This window comes from Rhynchophorus ferrugineus, unplaced genomic scaffold, assembly GCF_030347505.1.
Source record: "Rhynchophorus ferrugineus isolate W39M unplaced genomic scaffold, kcgeb_rfMv2 rfM2, whole genome shotgun sequence".
NCBI classification, from domain to species: domain Eukaryota; kingdom Metazoa; phylum Arthropoda; class Insecta; order Coleoptera; family Curculionidae; genus Rhynchophorus; species Rhynchophorus ferrugineus.
Genome location: NW_027472581.1, coordinates 14,750,274 through 14,769,322, shown reverse-complemented (window position 1 = coordinate 14,769,322; position 19,049 = coordinate 14,750,274). Strand labels below are relative to the sequence as shown.

Sequence of the window (19,049 nt, the reverse complement as noted above, 5' to 3'; positions counted from 1 at the left end):
CATTATTTCACCAGAGATTGAGCTAGGGCCGATGGGTCCTCCTGGTTATATACCTAGATTTAAGTTATCATAAAGACATATTGTAGGTTAGACGGAGACGACTAGTAACAATGTATTTATTTTTAACTATCAATATATTTCAATGTCAGGATGATTATGGTGAGTGCTATGCGGTCTCATTCCTGTCTGAGTAAATAAATCAATAATATCACAGAAAAATTATCTATATATGTCTAGGTTATCTTATGCTCTGATTTTAAGTAACAACAATAACTTTCTGTATTGTTGTTGATGCTTAAATACTAAAATAGTAATGACTTTTTTAAAACTATGGAGCGATACTAAAATGTTAAATTAGCGAACTAAAATATGCAAATGGATTTGTAGTTGTAAACAATTCAATTATCTAAAACCGCCTGCTTTTTATTGAAAATCGTTTTCCACGAAAAACATATTTGGGGCGTTACAAGAACCAGAAGAGCAGAATCAGACGGAGCTAAATTTGGCAAATAAGCTGGATGTTGAAACATTAATCCACTGCTTTTAATGGTGACCTCTGAAGCTGTATGTACTTGTTTATTTTTATAGAAAATTACTATTTTCTTCTATAAAACGGAAAACAATCAATATTAGATGGTCTTATAGTTGTTTAAATCATCAATAAAGAGTTCTCATTAATGACGTACCCTAAACAATGATTAACAATGTTTTCAATTTACAATAAATAGTTCCAAATGATCAAAAATATTGTCAGAAAAATTAATTGTTAGAATGATAACAATATTTTAGCCTAATCCTGAAATATAAAAGGCACGTCTCCTATGCAGTTTATTGACACTATATAGATTTTACGACTACTGATTACCATTTAAATTCCGGAGATATGGATATTTCAGAATACGTCACTCATGGCAAGATGTTAATAAAATAGTGTAAAGACAACAATAGATGATGAAAAAAGGTAAACGTTGGAATATCAATTGATTAGGTTTTGTTAGTCATAGCATTTATTAACAATTCATTAGATATATTGTTCTTCATGTTGGAAAGAGGAATGGTTTTATTCTTGGCGCAGAGCTGGTGTTTCTGGTGTTACGGGCGACTATCGTGGAGAAATGAACCATAACGTGTTTTTGCTGTAGTTTGAAAGTCAGCTCTCAAAGAACTTGAAGGAACCATCAGTCATAGTTATAGACAATGCGCCATACCTTAGTACATTGGTGGAAAAGATCTCAACAAGTGGTCCCAACAATTAAGGAATGGCTTGCAATAACATATATAGATTAAGAAACGATGCTAAAAAGTGAACTGTTTCAAATTGTTAGTTGGTAAATATAAATGAATTGCATTTTATTTTTTATAAATAGGCCTTAAAAAGAAACACTGTAGATCAGATGACTGAACAATATGACCATGAAGAACCGTCTGGATATGTGAAAAGAAACATTGCATCGAAGGAAACAAGAACTGAACGTAAAAAGTAAATATGCACTCTAATAAAAGTGAAATACGTTACTTAGATATACAATTGTTAGTTAAGTGGATTAGGCTTTCAGGGGATACCAATACATAAAAAGAATACTAGAAGCCTATCTGATAGGTTGTGTGGCAAAGAGTTCAATTACCATTGTAGTTTGTATTTTAAGTGCTTCGATAATATATGCATTATATTTACTATAATACAACAATAAATTACTTTTGATAGCATGTTTTTTCATTATATTATTTAGATTAGAATTTTGTTATACATCAAAACCAAAATGAACTAAAACTGAGTTGATGGGACAATATTTGGACATTTTGAGGTTATCAATTTAGATGATGTTAGTTTTATTGAATGGGTTTTATTTATCTGAAAATAATTTAAATTTTAAAAGTCATCTTAAGAGCATATTCTGAAGCTCCTTAAACAGTACCGTGTCTAATGGAAAATCCTATGGGACTAAAACCTGGATGAATCCGTAACTAAAAACTAATCACCCACTGTCACTTGTATTCCAAATAACCACAAATCAAACCAACACATAATTTTTGGGGTGTCAATTTTTTTCGAAAATATTTTGACTCAAGGTTGTTCTTAGGGTAGTAGAAACAGAATTTTTGAATATGTTTATCTTAAAAATCGTAAAAAAAAATGTAACGGGAAATACAAAGGAGAGGATGTCTTGATCCCGCGTATACCGATGATTCCAACGGATTTATCATTTCGATTTCGGATTTCGATTTTAAATGTTTACAATTTCCAGTACGCATGGCTTTTGCGATGACCATAAATAAATCTCAAGACCGGTCGTTGGAAGTTTGCGGAATCAACTTGGAGTTTCCCTGTTTTAAGCATGGACAATTATACGTCGCGTGTTCGCGCGTCGGAAAACCGTCATCTTTGTTTATTTACGCACCACAAAACAAAACAAAAAATATAGTTTATCAGGAAGCTTTAAATTGATTAACAAACTGTATAATAACTGTATGTGTCTGTAAATAACTAATTGAAACCTCATAAATAGCCAGTATTTCAGGAAAACTGTTTTTTAAGCATGAAACATCATGTGTAATTAATCGAAAATAATAATAAAAATTCATTTATACCGAGCATTTTTTTTGTCTTTTATTTATCGATTGAGCAGATGTAATTTTTAAATTATAACATATGTTATATAACTTAATATTAATAAGGATTGGGATTTTCTATTGTTTTAATTAAATGCCAAACATAAACTAATCCTAACATACTAATACAAACAGTAATTCTCGGACCTACATTGCTATATGTACAAAGTGTTTTCATAAATCAATAAATATGGCGACAATTACCGACGCCGCTTTTTTAGTCGGATTTTTCTCTAAAAAATTACCGAAGCCTGCGAACGCTACATATGGTTTTCCCAGCTGTCCGTCTGGGAATTGTCGAGGAATTTCCGAAAAGCGGATAGTCTCCAAGCTAAATTTCCTGGAGAACTTTTTCAATTATATTTACAGCCTCTTTCATATTTATTTTAACATGCGTTCGTAAATGTTCATACTGACGTAGATTAATGTTTAGGAATATTTTTATTGAAATTATTACTAATTAGATTTTCCACTTGTCAAGTTTTAATGCGCTAAAGGAGAATCTTATTAAATTTCGATTTAGTTACCATTCAGTTTTCTGTACACACGTAATAAACTGGATGCGAACTAATAACCAGAAATTTATAATAGATATTTAAATTTTGTTGTTGGCCTTACTTTTTCCTTTCTATTATTTTAACAAAAGAAATGTTTGGAAATTTGGAAATTAGTCAATCCATTAACAGGTCAATTGAAAAGTCCGGCCCACCACAGTAAAACACATTTTTGGCAAAATTAGTTTTTTTTATTCAACTTAATCCCCTTCAAGGGTGATAGCGACCCTCCAACTTTTCGATACCATTTTTGTAATACGATTTATCCTTTGCTTTAAAATAGGCCTCAGTTTCCGCGATCAACTCCTCATTCGACGAAAATTTCTTCCCAGCGAACGTTCTTTTGAGATCTGAGAGCAGGAAATACTTGCTGGGGTTCAGATCTGGAGAATACGGTGGATGAGGAAGCAGTTCGAAGCCCAATTAATGAATTGGTTGAAGTTAATGAAAACTATTCCATGGGCATCCCAAAATACAGACGCCATAACCTTTCCAACCGACTGTTGCGCTTTCCCGTAGTATGGAGCGTGTTCATCATGTGCATTCCACTCGGGTGTCATTGTCACATATCAAGAACTCGGGTTTATTATGCTTGATCATCTTCAAACACAGTTTTTGGTTAAAAGTGAGCACCCACTTTGCACAGAGCTTTCTCATACCCAAATACTGGTGAATGATATGATGAACACGTTCAGTTGATATCGTTAGAGTGTCTGCTATTTCCCTCAATTTCAATTTACGGTCATTCAAAATAATTTTGTGGATTTTCTTAATGTTTACGTCGCTAACAACCTCTTTTGGGCGTCCACTGTGTTCACTGTCTTTGGTGCTCATTTCACCACGTCTAAACTTAGCATACCAATCTTTGTTGTTGATTTTCCTGGCGCAGTGTCCGGAAAGTCGGCATCAAGCCAAGTTTTTGTTTCAACTGTATTTTTTCCCATCAAAAAGCAATATTTTATCAACAGGCGAAATTCCTTTTTATCCATTTTTTTCACAATAACAAAAGTTGCTTCACTCAAAATACTATAATTCACAAACTAATGATGCGACAGCTGTCAAATTTATACACGCATCTTTTGAGGGTTTTAGGGCTAACTAAAATATATATGGATTTAATTCTTATTAACTGACCTGTTATAAGTCAATTATAAATCCTATTTGAACCGACTAGTAATCCTGTACTATGCGACACAGTTACTTCGATTAATACCAATGCTTATCGCTATGTAATCAACGAAGAACAGATGACCTGGAAATCCAATAGATCTACGAAGTTGTCCAAGATTAAGTTTTAGTCGCCTTAAACCTTGAGAGAAGGCTTGTGGATCACAGCAACATAGAAAAAATACGATTATAGATAGTTTTACTGGATAATGCGCAAGAAATCACATGAACTTGCATTTGCATATTGCAACAGAACAAAAGTAATACATTAATTTGTAAATTAAAGTTGAACTAAGTATATTTAGTGTAAGATGTAATAAAAAATATTTATAAAATTTCAGAAGATGATATAGAGGGAAAGACAAAACAAATTACATTAATAGATACCAATATTGATGTCTGGCCTCAAACTCGAGAAAAATTAATTTAGATTAGTACAATGTTTTACTATCATGTCAATCCTATTGTAATAGGAATCCTTATAGCACTAAATCTCTGCAATTAACCTCTATACTATATCAGAATCACAACGGAAATACAAGCGTGACATTTGATATATTATAAGCTTTCTTATAACAATAACCCATTCAATTATATCATATAAAAAAAACTGAAACGCTTTTCACTTAATTTCTAAATATATCGAATTTTATTAAATTATTATTCCTTGGGGATAGATGATTTAATTTATGTATATTAAAGATGTCTCAAGTGACACGATGATCTTGTAATATCAGCTTACAAACCGTATCAATATTTACTGGAGTAAAAATCAATATTAGACGACCCAAGGGAACTACGGCCCTACGAATGACGTAGATATGAAGTTCATCGATTGGTAGTCATTACTGTAAATACTGGCTCGAAAATATTTTCAATTTACCGTAAATAATTGTTTACTGTCAAAGATCTCGATACTCCAATATTAGCATATAGGATAGTAAAACTATTTTAGCATAGTCCCGAGATATAAAAAACAACCTTTAGTCAAAAATATCGATACAAAAATTACTAGTCAGGATAATAATGTTATTTTATCATAATCCCGAAATTTAAAAGGCAACCTTCGTAAGCTGTTTAGCGATACCACCTTTGATTTCATTTGTATCAGATACAATCTGAATGAATTTAGAGAATGAAATGGTAGTGAATCAATAATATATCCTGATGATCACAACCTTGCTAGTAAAACACGTACGGAATATCATACAAGTTTTTTTAAATATCATTACATCATAGTCATGTGTCATCTGAAGGAAACCCGTCAAAGATACAAGTTGAATTGTTAAACAAGCAAATTGCTGAAAATAAGCAAACTGATGTCATACCTTCAAAACCAAAATAGAGTCAAACTAAACATTAAAAACTATGTATATATGTCTATTTTATTGTTGGTTTAATCAAATATAGCGAAAATTTTTCCTATTTATTCATATAATTATTGTGTTTTAAGTTAAACAAATTTCAACAGCATTTGAAAAAACTGTCTTTCATTTTTTTAAATATACATCTTACATTAGACATGCTTAATACAATCTTAATTTATAAAATTAATTTATAACTTTTGTTCTGTTGTACTTGCATCAATATACAAGCAGGACGAGTGTGGGATAAATACATCAGTACATGTATTTTCCAAATTAAAATTAAATTAGACTACGTAAGCTAATAGGTCAATTGAAAAGTTCCCGGCCTACCATAGTAAAACACATTTTTGGCAAAATTAGTTTTTTTATTCAACATAATTTCCTTCAAGGGTGATACACTGATTATAGCGACCATCCAACTTTTTTGATACCATTTTTATAGTACGATTTGTCCTTTGCTTCAAAATAGACCTCAGTTTCCGCGATCAACTCTTCATTCGACGAAAATTTCTTCCCAGCGAGCATTCTTTTGAGATCTGAAAACAGGAAATAGTTGCTGGCGGCCAGATCTGGACAATACGGTGGATGAGGAAGCCCAATTCATGGATTTTTTGGACACGGTGCAATATCTTGGTGAAGCAGCACTTCGCTAATAGTCGCTGTTGATGGTCCTTCCTTTTTCAAGGTAGTCAATGAAAATTATTCCATGCGCATCCCAAAATACAGACGCCATAACTTCGCCAGCCGACTGTTGCGTTTTCCCACGCTTTGGAGCGGGTTCATCGTGTGCAGTCCATTCGGATGACTGCTGGAGGTGAATGATAAACTGTCGAAGTGAAATGATGGAGCCATGTTTCGTCCATTGTCACATATCGACGCAAAAAACTCTGGTTTATTACGCTTGATCATCTTTAAATACTGCTCCGAATCATCAACTTGTCGTTGTTTTTGGTCAAAAGTGAGCTCGCGCGGCACCCACTTTGCACACAGCTTTCTCATACCCAAATATTCGTGAATGATATAATGTACACGTTCATTTGATATCTTTAGAGTCTCTTCTATTTCATTCAGTTTCAATTTACGGCCATTCAAAATCATTTTGTGGATTTTTTAAATATTTTCCTCGGTAACAACCTCCTTGGGCGTCCACTGCGTTCACCGTCTTCGGTGCTCATTTCACCACGTCTAAACTTAGCATACCAATCCTTGATGATCGATTTTCCTGGGACAATGTCCGGAAGCTCGGCATCAAGCCATTTTTGCTTCAACTGTATTTTTCCCTTCAAAAATCAATATTTTATCAACACGCGAAATTTCTTTTTATCTACTTTTTTCACGATAACAAAAGTTGCCTCACTCAAAATACTATAATTCACAAACTAATAATCCGCCAGCTGTCCAATTTATACATGCATCTTTTGAGTGTTAGGGCTAACTAAAAAACATACGGATTTAATTCTAGTAGTGCCATCTATGTTTCAGGTCGGGAACTTTTCATTTGACCTGTTGAAGTTAAGATTAAACACTTTTTACATACTTTAATTAGTATACAAGATCATGTGGTGTGGTTCGATTCAATCTTCTGATTATCTGCGTGTTGACTGCTTCTCTGTTGCTGTGATTTAGTAACCTTTTTTTATGTTTTAAGGCAAAATATTGAATAACTTCGTAAATAGCTTGGTAAGCATTGGTAATTACTCTAAGAACTTTGTTTTACCATCGTTGGAATACTAGTTAGTTTGATGTATCAGTGCTATTCTATATTTGAAGTTGAAAAAGACTTTCTAAAAGACTAATAAACTTTCATTTTAGGTCAACTTGGAAGTATCTTCCTACTACCCAGTACAGATTTTGAGTCTGATTTGCTCTGCTTTTTGGATAGCCTGATGCATACGTCTTTAATGAAATACTTTTTTAAAAATATCCAAAATCCAGAAGTAAAAGCAGTTCTTATCGGATTACATGATAATTGGAAGGAGTAAAGTTTGGTGAGTGTAGCAGATATCCAAATTGAAAATATGTCAAGTTGTATTATATTCGACAGATATTCAACCTTGGTGGTGTAGAGATTACCTTAGGGCTGTTATAGAGCATCAACAGCTAAAATTTTATAATAATTGTCTAAACCACATTAGGCTCATGGAGAAATAACTGAGAAGAAAGAATGTATTTTAGATGCAGATTTTGTAATACAGTATTACAGCAAGAATCTATTCAAGGTTTCGATAGAATTTTACAATAGTTGAATGTTTTGTTTATCGTATTTATTAATTTATCCCTGATTTAATAGCGCGAGGAATGGCTTTTGAAGAAAGACGGAATAATATGATATGCATTACTCCATAAATAATTTATGAGGAATGTTAAATATATGCTAAAATTATACCGAATAACCATATGAAATCCAAATAGCTAGTATTAAAAAGCCTTTTATAACTTCAGTAAAATTTTTTCACGATTTTATTATTTTGTATTAGCATTATTTAATTGGCAATAAAATATTTAAAAACATATTAATATTGATAAAGTTACAAAAATAATAATATACATAATCTTCTTTTAGCACAGTTATGGAAAAATTAATGATAATTTTAAAATACATATGATTTATTTTTTGTTGTTAGTCTTAAAATATATTTATTTAAATAAATAACTAATACTACATTAATAAGCTATCCTAAGACAAATTAAGGACAGTTACTATAGTGTTGTTCAAATAACAACACTATAGTAATTGTATATTATTTATTACTATTGTATAGTATTTCTTTCCAATTGTCAGAATGACAGACGGGAAGAAAAAAAGGTCTAGATTGTTAAAAATCAATCACCACGTTAAATATAATGGGATACTGAAAATTAAACAAAAACAGGAAGACCTAGGCCTAGACTTTGCTTGAAATTCATAGTTTTAAAGTTCCTAGGCCTCTGGTGGAAGAAGGTGAAGGAAGGGGCTTTCATCGGCCCAGACATTAGACGGTTTAGATCCATAATTGATCACGACCATGACCAAGGTGGTCGCAGAGACATTTTGAGGCAATTATAAAGACCCTATGTATAAACAAATCGTCAGAAGAATGCGAAAAGTACTTTAATCTTTAGGTGGTATGTTGTGATACGAGTATATATGTTGTTGATTTCAAATATCGATAGAATTTGGATTTGATCTTTTAGCTGAAATGACATATGCATTGCCATGATATAAACGATCAATGGGGACATATTCAGTGAAATATTTTGTCATAATTGTTACTGTTAACTGTTTCAACCGATTCTAAAACACTTTGAAAGTTAAACGATTGAAACAATAATATAATTCCTTCTTTGTCGACCGACATATGATCAACCGACACTTTTCCGCTTAAAAATTTCGAGCAAATGATGTACTAAATGAATTTCAACATGTCGCCATTGCCTATTTATATAAAAGAGTAAGTTTATATTTCTACAATGTCTTTACATCCAGCGTGATTCAGAGTTCTTGCGAGTTAAAGCTACAACAAATAAATATGTTATAATGTTATAAACTGTGTTTCAAATTACCGCTATTTTAAAGAATACACGAAACAACTAGTTTCAAATAAAACCGTAATGAGACGTGCTGGACTGAGACGATACGTAGCAGCTAAAAACTGGGACTGACTAGTACCTACAAGAGACATAAACCGCAGTGGGTTAAAACATATAAAATAGATAGACATGATTAAACTTGATGGAAAACTCTATAAACAAGTCCAGCCGAAAATGCTTAAATGCTTCTAGAATGAATCTAATTGACCTACATTTTTCTGTGCTATTCAAGAAGATAATGATCTTAAACATTCATCACTGACTTGAAAGTGATCAGTTGGTAGTAGCTAAATAATACTGTAACATTGTAAAAAAAAGGTTTAGGTAGGTATTAAGCTAAATTGTGCGTATATAGTAGAATATAAAATACGTTTAGGTTAAATAAGGTTTTTGATTATTTTTATTTAGTTATTAGTTTTTTGTGTTATAAATTTTTAGTGAGTTACTTATTCATTTTTTAAAGTCGGTTCAATTATTTTGTTAAAAATATTTTATTTTTCTCATTTTAGTGTTAGATATTTACTCAATGAAATACGCAGTTATTTTATATAATATTACAGTGGGTAGGTCAAGTAAAGGTGCAGCCCGTATGAGGAAAAATAGGAATAAAGAAAATAAGAAACAATTATTGAAAATAAGGAGCGCTGTAAGCCCCGCGGTCCGTTACCTAGCCTAGGTGATTTGACAAATGTTCTAACTAAACAACAAAAAGATATTGTCGCTGCCGGGAGTTGAACCCGCGACCTCCCTTTGCGAGCTAAACGCTTTAACCATTACACCATAGAAGCAGTTATACACATATTATAGTACTAGGTCGTATATGCCATAGCTAGTGTTTAAAAAGTCACATCAGCTCAGCAATAACATTATACACAAATATCTGATTATTTTTGACAAAAAATATGTTAAAACTTTGTACGTAATTTTGAAACTTGAGTGTTTCTCTCGATACAACCTCCCCCCAGATCTAGATTTGATCTCAATGGGACCATCTAGGAAGTGCACTCTTTCGAATAAAAAAATAATTTTGAAAATTGGCCCACAATTGACGGAGAAGTCACTGAACATACATTAAAAAATATATACAGCCGAACATAGAAGCTCCTCCTTTTCGAAGTTCGTTAAAAAGAATCGATGCCCATCGAGCTCAGCACAGTGAAATACACGCAGTGTGAATACTCAGAAAGTTAATAGTAATTAAAAATAAGGTTAGGCCTTTTGACGAGGTTAAAATTTAACGAAAAATGTATTCAACTTTTTTATTTATTAACATATATATTTAATGCTATGCTACGAATTAATTACTTCCCTAGTATCTGGAAAGTAGCTAAAATATTAATGATACTTAAACCAGGAAAAATACCAGAAGATGTGATCTCCTACCGACCTATAAGTTTATTACCAATAATCTCGAAAGTTTTCGAGAAATTATACATAAAAAAACTAAACTATATAATAGAAAAAAGAAAAATTATTCCAGAACATCAGTTTGGCTTTCGCAATAAGCATGGGACTATAGAACAAGTGCATAGACTTGTAAACCGAATAAACGCTGACCTAAATGCCAAAAGATATTGTTCGGCTGCTTTCCTAGACATATCTCAGTCTTTTGACAAAGTATGGCATACGGGCTTGCAGGTTAAACTAAAGAAACTTCTCCCTCATCCGGACTATCAGCTACTAAAATCGTATCTCACTGACAGACATTTTATTGTAAATCAAGGCGATGAACATACCGAATTAAATCCCATATATTCAGGAGTTCCGCAAGGTAGTGTACTGGGTCCAGTACTGTATCTTCTGTATACGGCTGATCTGCCCACCACAAAAATAACTACTGTGGCAACATATGCAGACGATACAGCAATCTTAGCATCCCATGAAGATTCAGTCACAGCATTAATAAACCTACAAACCCACCTGGAGCAAATACAATTATGGTTGAAGACATGGCGCACTAAAGCCAATGAATCAAAATCCACGCATATAACGTTTACCCTGCGTAGAAGAACATGTCCACCAGTAAATATCAATCATCGTCAACTCCCCCAAGCAGAGCATGTTAAATATCTTGGTATGCATTTAGATCGACGCCTAACCTGGAAGAAGCACATACTCTCTAAACGGAAACAACTGGGAATAAAATTATATCAAATGTATTGGCTCTTTGGGCGCAAATCCATGTTATCATTAGATAACAAGGTATTGCTGTATGAGTCTATATTCAAGCCCATTTGGACATATGGAATTCAACTATGGGGTACCGCTAGCAAATCTAATATATCCATCATTCAACGGTTCCAAAATAAGGTGTTGCGTGCCATTGTTGATGCTCCGTACTATATTTCAAATAAAGTGATACAACGCGATATTCCTCTAGAACCTATAACGAGTGTAATTCAACGTGTTTGTGTGAAGTACTTCGAAAGAGTGTCAGTGCATCCCAATGTACTCGCTAATCAGCTAAATATGCGACGTGATAGTAAAGTGCGTAGACTAAAACGTTTAACACCACCTGATCTGATTACTGGACATATGTAGAGTTTAGAATAAGCATTAGAATAAGACTAATTAATTAAGATAATATTTTATACAGAAGATTGCTTAATGAAGTGATTTTCTACATGCCATGTATATATAATATAAACAGAAGAAATACTTATTGCCAATAGGGCAGATTGTGGACTCACGAAGAGTAATAAAAAAAAACTTTTTTACTTGTACTAAATATATGTATGTTAGTAATATATAAAAGTTCTTTGGTCGTTTTTAATATTATCTTATTTTATTGTTGCTAAATTTTGTTGAGGTAGTGTACATTTAAAGCAAAGCTATAATTATGTTCTTACCCAGCCGTTAGCTATAAAAATATAATAAGAACAAACATAAAAAGCATTCAAAATTAAAAAAGTTAATTCAAATTATGTTCTGAATTTTAATGATGTTATTTACATAAAAATATTTATTGCGCAATTAGCTTTTTATGATATTAATTATAACAATACAGTTAACATACAATTAAAAATGGAACATCACAAAGGTTATTAAAAAAGTCATGAAATATAAAACAACAAAGAATTTTTTAATATCCCTATTACTCCAATTTATATAACCAAATCTGGTTAGTTATGAACCTATTAACATATTCATAAATTATTAATTTAGTATTATTCCACAATAATTCCAAATGTCGAAGACAGAACTGTTCATTTAACATTTACCAGTTTTTCTTCTCTCTCTCAGGCACGACCTTAAAATAATATACAGAACGATTTAAATTCCGCTAATGTCGAACTGCCTAGGTGAAAAATAAGAATTTGTTTTAATTTTTTAGGCAGATTATATCATTCGCGTTAACACCGAGACCTTTCAATATTCAATAATAGTGTATTTCTTGAATCACATCTATAATTAACCAACTCCCACGATGGTAAAAGAACGTTCAAGCTCCGGATTGTAGGTGAAAATAGCAAGACGAATGATATTTCTTGTTTCTTAATTAACGAAAATAAACTCGTGTCGAATTCTACTGTAACGAATGTGTCGTAGATATAACATGCGATGGTTTGAGTTTCAATTTAGCCCTATTTACTTCAATATATAATAATTTTATTATATAAAGGTATGACACTGTCATAGAATGGGAAAATACGATAAAGAAAATAATACTATGACGTAAACATAGTGGTGTAAGGCTATAGAAAAAGTATAAATAACAAGATCTATAAATGGAATAGAGGCAGAAAAATATAGTATAGCCGTTTAAAATTTGACAACAACCTAATTATATTACTTGAGAGCTGCCCGATTCATCTAGCAGACTCTGCTAAATACCTCGGCATTCGTTTCGATGGTAGGTTAAATTGGAAACATCACTTTGAACAAAAAGCATCAAACACATCAGACTCAAAATCAAAGAAGTCGAAAAATGCTCACAATTTGACCTAAGACGACTAATTCGACATGAAACTCAAAACAGATAATCCTAAACATACTTGTATAATCAAGTATAGCAATGAAAAACATATATATTAAATATTATATAATGCCTAATATAATGTATCGTATTCAAACAAACAAGTATCACAGTATGATTTGCTAATGAGATCTGAAAAACAAAATGTGCATTATAAAAGAATTAAAAAAAGGGCTACGAACTAAATAGAATATCTAACAAGAGGACTGAGACTTAAAAACAAAGAAAATAATTTGGCCAGGGGTGGTAAATAAAAAGTATTTCGAGAGGAGAAAAAATTATTAGGCCCTATTTTTATGAAATAAAACAGAACAAACTGTTTGTTATCATTGCATTTCAGCTTTTGAAAATTCACAACTAGAATAGTTCCTTCCTTACACGCCAGGTTTAACAATGTGTGTGCAATGCCAATAAAAATTGGTTCTAATGTAAAGATGTTAACAAATAAAATGAAAAGTATATATATACCAGATAATCTAAAAAACGGTATCTATACGGGTACTCATATGAATACATTTTTAACAAAGAAAACATAACATATTTCTTGTTTAGATTGATTGAGCACAATTTGGCTGTTTCCGGTGTTCAATGGACGATTTTTATTTTCTTTTTAAGCTTGGAAATATAATCTATAGTTCTTCCAATAAAATAACCCATTTACGTCATAGATGATGTCGAATGTACCGTCAATGCAGTTTGTAAATATGTAAAATTTATTTTAATCTCGGAGCGGATTTTTCTTTCTCATTTTATCCTAGTTAAAAAGAGATAGAATCAGTCTGTAAAATTTGATTTGGTTGACAATAATTAGAGGTTATAAACCGGCAAACCTTGTAACCCCAAATTCGAAGTTAATGTGGCAACATTGCGCGACATGCTGACGTCATAAAGTTTGACTACTTTTCACTAAAATAAGGCACCTCTAGGTAAAGATATGTTGGTAATGGGAAAATTGATTATATTCTCATCAGACTAAGGAAAAGCTTCACCGTCTTCCCACTTATGGTATGGAATACTAATGTTTCAGAAATGCCGTATCAACTGTATTGAAAAATAAATTCATTTAACATTTTTAGAAATTTTAGAAATGGTACTGTGTAAATGTTAAACATAGGATTTAAATAATGTAAAGGTCTAATGCAATTTCCGGGCATTACTTTCAAAATAATACAATTTTTAAAAGAATGTAATATAATTAAGGATGATTTGTAATTTCAAGTTGTGTATAGACACAGATATTTCAAAATAGAACGTTGCCAATATGCTAATAAAAAGCGTGAAACACAATAAAAGTTGATGGAAAAGGGTAAAACTTTTGAAGATACCATGCTAAAGAGTGAAGTATAGCAAATTGTAACTTGGTAAATATAAAAGAAATGTTTTATGCAAATGAGTTTTTTAAAAATAGGCTGGTTCATTGGCCTGTTCAGATGACAGAACAATATGGCCATAGAGTATAAAGTCTTCCTCCCTACAATTGCATATTCAATCAAATGAAATTGTGGATATGACAAATAATTACTATGCATGCAGAGATGCAGGTCGAGGAAGATATACAAGTTAGAATCATTTGAATATATGGAAAGGATTGAAGTATATCAAATTGTAACTTGATAAATATAAAAGAAATGTTTTATGCAAATAAGTTTCTTAAAAGTAGGCTGGTTTATTGGCCTGTTCAGATGACTGAACAATATGGCCACAGAGTATAAAGTCTTCCTCCCTACAATTGCATATTCAATCAAATGAAATTGTGGATATGACAAATAATTACTATGCATGCAGACATGCAGATCGAGGAAGATATACAAGTAAGAACTATTTGAATATATGGAAAGGATTGTGTACAATAACACTTTTTGGTTTAGATGAACTCCATCAAACACACAGAAGATGAAATTAAGAATTGTGACTAGTATTAGATTGGAAATTAACAGCTTAGTTATTGACTTGAATGGTGGCTCAGAATGTGATAGTGAGTGAATGTAACTTTCTGGATAGGGATTATACATACACATACAATGCTTATGACGCCAAGACAAGGTGATAAGAGTGGAAACAACTAACGGTGAATATAATTAATATAAGATAACTGTACAAAATCGTATTTTAGAGAATGAAAAAAATATGGTTATATTTTTGACATACAATATTACGACGCGAATGAAAAGAATGGCGCGTCTACTAGCAGTGCATAAATTATGTAGTATGATACAAACTGTTATAGTAAGGACAAGCTCATACCGAGAATCCAACAATAAATAGGAAAAAGTATATTTCAAATTTATATTTCCGCAATATCAATATAAGAATGTTAAAAACTCTGATATCAGTGTTGTATTAATAAATATATCGTTAGTTGGATTTTCCATCGATGTTCACGTCAAGGTATTTTAATTTACCTGAACCTGCGTTTTAATGAGCCTATACGAAATGTTAATGAAATAAGTTCGTCAGAATGTTAGTTAGTACGTCGATATTAGGCGTAACAAAATAATTAAAAACCTATCAATGTTTAAAATGCATATTGCTCGATGCATCATCGATCTTAATCGCGTGATTCAGATTTTTTAAATGAAATTTAATTATTTCTGATTAACATAATATTGTAAGTCTTTTCGAAATATATTTTATTTAACAAATCAATCATCATTAAAATCAGGAATTCCTTGCCATCATTCTAAAAGTATTAGGTATTTGCGTGTTTTTCCAACAATCCAACCAATATATTTCCATAATTTTCTAAAACTTCTCATTTTGTGACGGCAATATGTTGGTTGGTATATATCCATTTTCACACTTCTTAGACATCCCGAAACTAAGTGCCAGCTAATCACAAAGCACTATGTTTGGTGAATATAATAGAATATCTTTCACTATTTTTGCAATGTGTGACAAACGATGACAAGAGCCATAGAAGAGGATGAAATTGCGTCTGATGCTTGCTATTGCTGTTTTTTCTTGCAACAATACGTTGTACGTTTGTAACATTACATACTCGTTATACATTATAACGTGCTGATCCCACCAAGTGTAGTGTGACTTTTTGTGATTAAGATTGTTGTAGTTGATCTTTTCATCACTAATATCAATAAGCGTCGGGTTTTCGTCAAATAAATGTTGCAATTCATTGTCCGTTTTTTGACATTGTCATTAAAATTGTTTGACCTTTTAAACCACTTTTAAATGGTTGGAGTCAATCAATAATAATAATCAATTGGAATAATCAAGCGTTATAAGTTAGAAGTGTGAAGGATCAAAAAAATGGGAAGATGGGTGCCACGTAGATTGAATAACAGGCATTTAGAAAATAGGAAAGACCATGCTCTATATCTGGCTAGGTTGGTGTCGTATACCATATGTACCGGTAAGTGATTACCGAATTTTTTCGGAAAAAAAATTACATAATTTTCAAGAAAATGGAAAAATGTATTTATTCAAAGTAATGACCTTTTGATTCCATACATATTGGCCTTCTTTCAATGCCGCAATGTATGCCATCCTAAAAAACTGTTTGTCATTTGAGTAAAACCATTCATCGAGCTATTTCCAGCTTTTTCGAAATTAACGAAGTGCTATTCTGTAAGAACCTTTGAAGTAGCATTTTACAGACAATTTCTCAGCGCTTTTTTATTTTAATTAAATAAGAAAAGTAATGAGTGCCATAAATGCACGTTTTCAGGCACGAAATTTGACATTTTCAAAGATATATAAATCAATTATGGTGTTACTTTCGCAAAATATAACGTATATTGTCAGCTTATGAAGTCGTTCTTATGTCGTATATGAAGCTTGCTGTCAGTAGTGTCAGTAGAATAAAATGACATATGTGAAATACTGGTAATGACTTTTTAGTGCACTTGGTATTATTAATTGATGGAACCTGAGGAAACAGTTAATATTGATCGTTACCGGAAAGTGATCAATTTGAACTGTGTATTGATCGAACAAGTCCACATTATTCCCTAAGAGTTGAAAAAGTTATTTTGCAGCATAACAACGTTGACATGCCTCATATGGCAAAACCACCTTTTCGCATCGATGGGGCACGCGCTTGCAGATCCGCTCCGATTTCTGCAGAAAAATAGTTCAATGAATAGTTCAGCTTAAAGCAAAAACTGTTCTTTTGGAATGGCATTCATAAATTACCTGAGATATTTAATGTACTGAATAAGTAAATTTTAACTATCCATAACATCCATTGTATATATCTTTATATTTTGACCGTACGGCTATTACCAGTAATATTAAATGTTACTGTTACTTTATGTAGAGAAATGTTAAAATAATATTAATACCATAATATTTTTATTTTCGCCAATAGATATTACTGATTAAAATACATGCACCTACTAATTTATATACCATGATAATAAAATTTCAAGTAATATGAAAATTCTGCGCCATCATCTTCACTACTGACTGCTCCTTCAATATTACCGGCAAATTACATACTATTTATTAACTGGCCCCTATAAAATTTAATGAACTTCCAATAGCTGTATATATATTAGTTATATTTAGCTACGCATGTTTTCTACATCCATGTAGGCCACGTCCTGACACTTAAATGGTTTTGTTTGGAAAACACACGACTTCAAATAACGTTATGTCTCGCCGAGCAATACGAATCATACGTCGGTCTTTAACTGTTTCTTATACCGAAGAAGGAACTGAAAATTAACAGTTACTACTGTAATAACATCGAGTCATTACAGCTCATGCGTCAAGTATTATCTAAGATGATCTCGATATGTCACGGTATGATTTCTACATCCTGTATTGGCTTGATTCAACGATTAAATCATTTAGACCATATTTTTTAAATTAATACCATCTAATCTACGATAGTGGTAGTGTTACTTAATAGTATAAGTCCTTCAATCATCATTCAGTCATTTATTCTTAATCAAGTCATTAAATAAGAGTAATTTTTTATATTAGAAGATTATTACGCATTCTTATCATATATAAAAATGAAATTCTATTGGTTAGTGTCGCTAAAACTCGAGAACGGCTGAACAGATTTGGCTAATTTTGATTTTAAAACATATAATGAATATATTTTAAAGTCTCCTTTTACCATCTAGGGTTTTTCCGGATTGGACTTACTGTTTAACGTGAGTTCCGAACCACGTCCTCGGCTTTAAATCTACCGGCTTGCCAGTGACCAACTTAGGGACCATCCCAGAAGACATCTGGTCATACCTTGTGGGATATTTCACTGTTGCATATGAAGATATTTACAATTACAATCATAAACATAAAGTCAATCATTCGAACTATCGCAGCAGTAGGAGGACCGTCCTGTCGCCTCAACCACTGTGCCACCAAACCGGTTTTTGAAACATTTCTGGAAGCTCGGGCAAGGTTTATATGGTGAGATAATATGGAGTAACAGCGACGAAAATAGCAAAAACAACGATTTTGTTTTCCCGTACAAATTGTCACTATCACTGTCATTAAATATTGATATTAAACATTGATAGGTATTAAACATTGATGATAATTTTTCGGCACTATATTTCATGTAAAAGAAGGTATTTTTTTGATAGATACATCGATTCAATGACGTGATCCGGTAATAGATTATGGTGCCATCAAATTAATTACATTTGGGGAAATGGCAATCGTTCGTCAATATTGTACTACATTAAAATACAGCGGTGTATATACTGGGTTAGGTAAAAAAAAAATTGCTACAACTGGTCTACCATTAGATCTATTACGCTTATTATTTTCTGGAATTGGCCAATATAAATGTAATAGCTATTTCTAAATGACGTCGTTTGGCGTAACGCATAT

General features: G+C 32.0%; 1 protein-coding gene across 2 annotated transcripts in view; it reads right to left on the bottom strand.

Annotated features, from left to right (window-relative positions):
- Positions 1-19,049, bottom strand: part of 5PtaseI (inositol polyphosphate-5-phosphatase A) — a 62,416-nt gene that overhangs the window by 20,916 nt on the left and 22,451 nt on the right. The gene's annotated exons all lie outside the window — the stretch shown is intronic.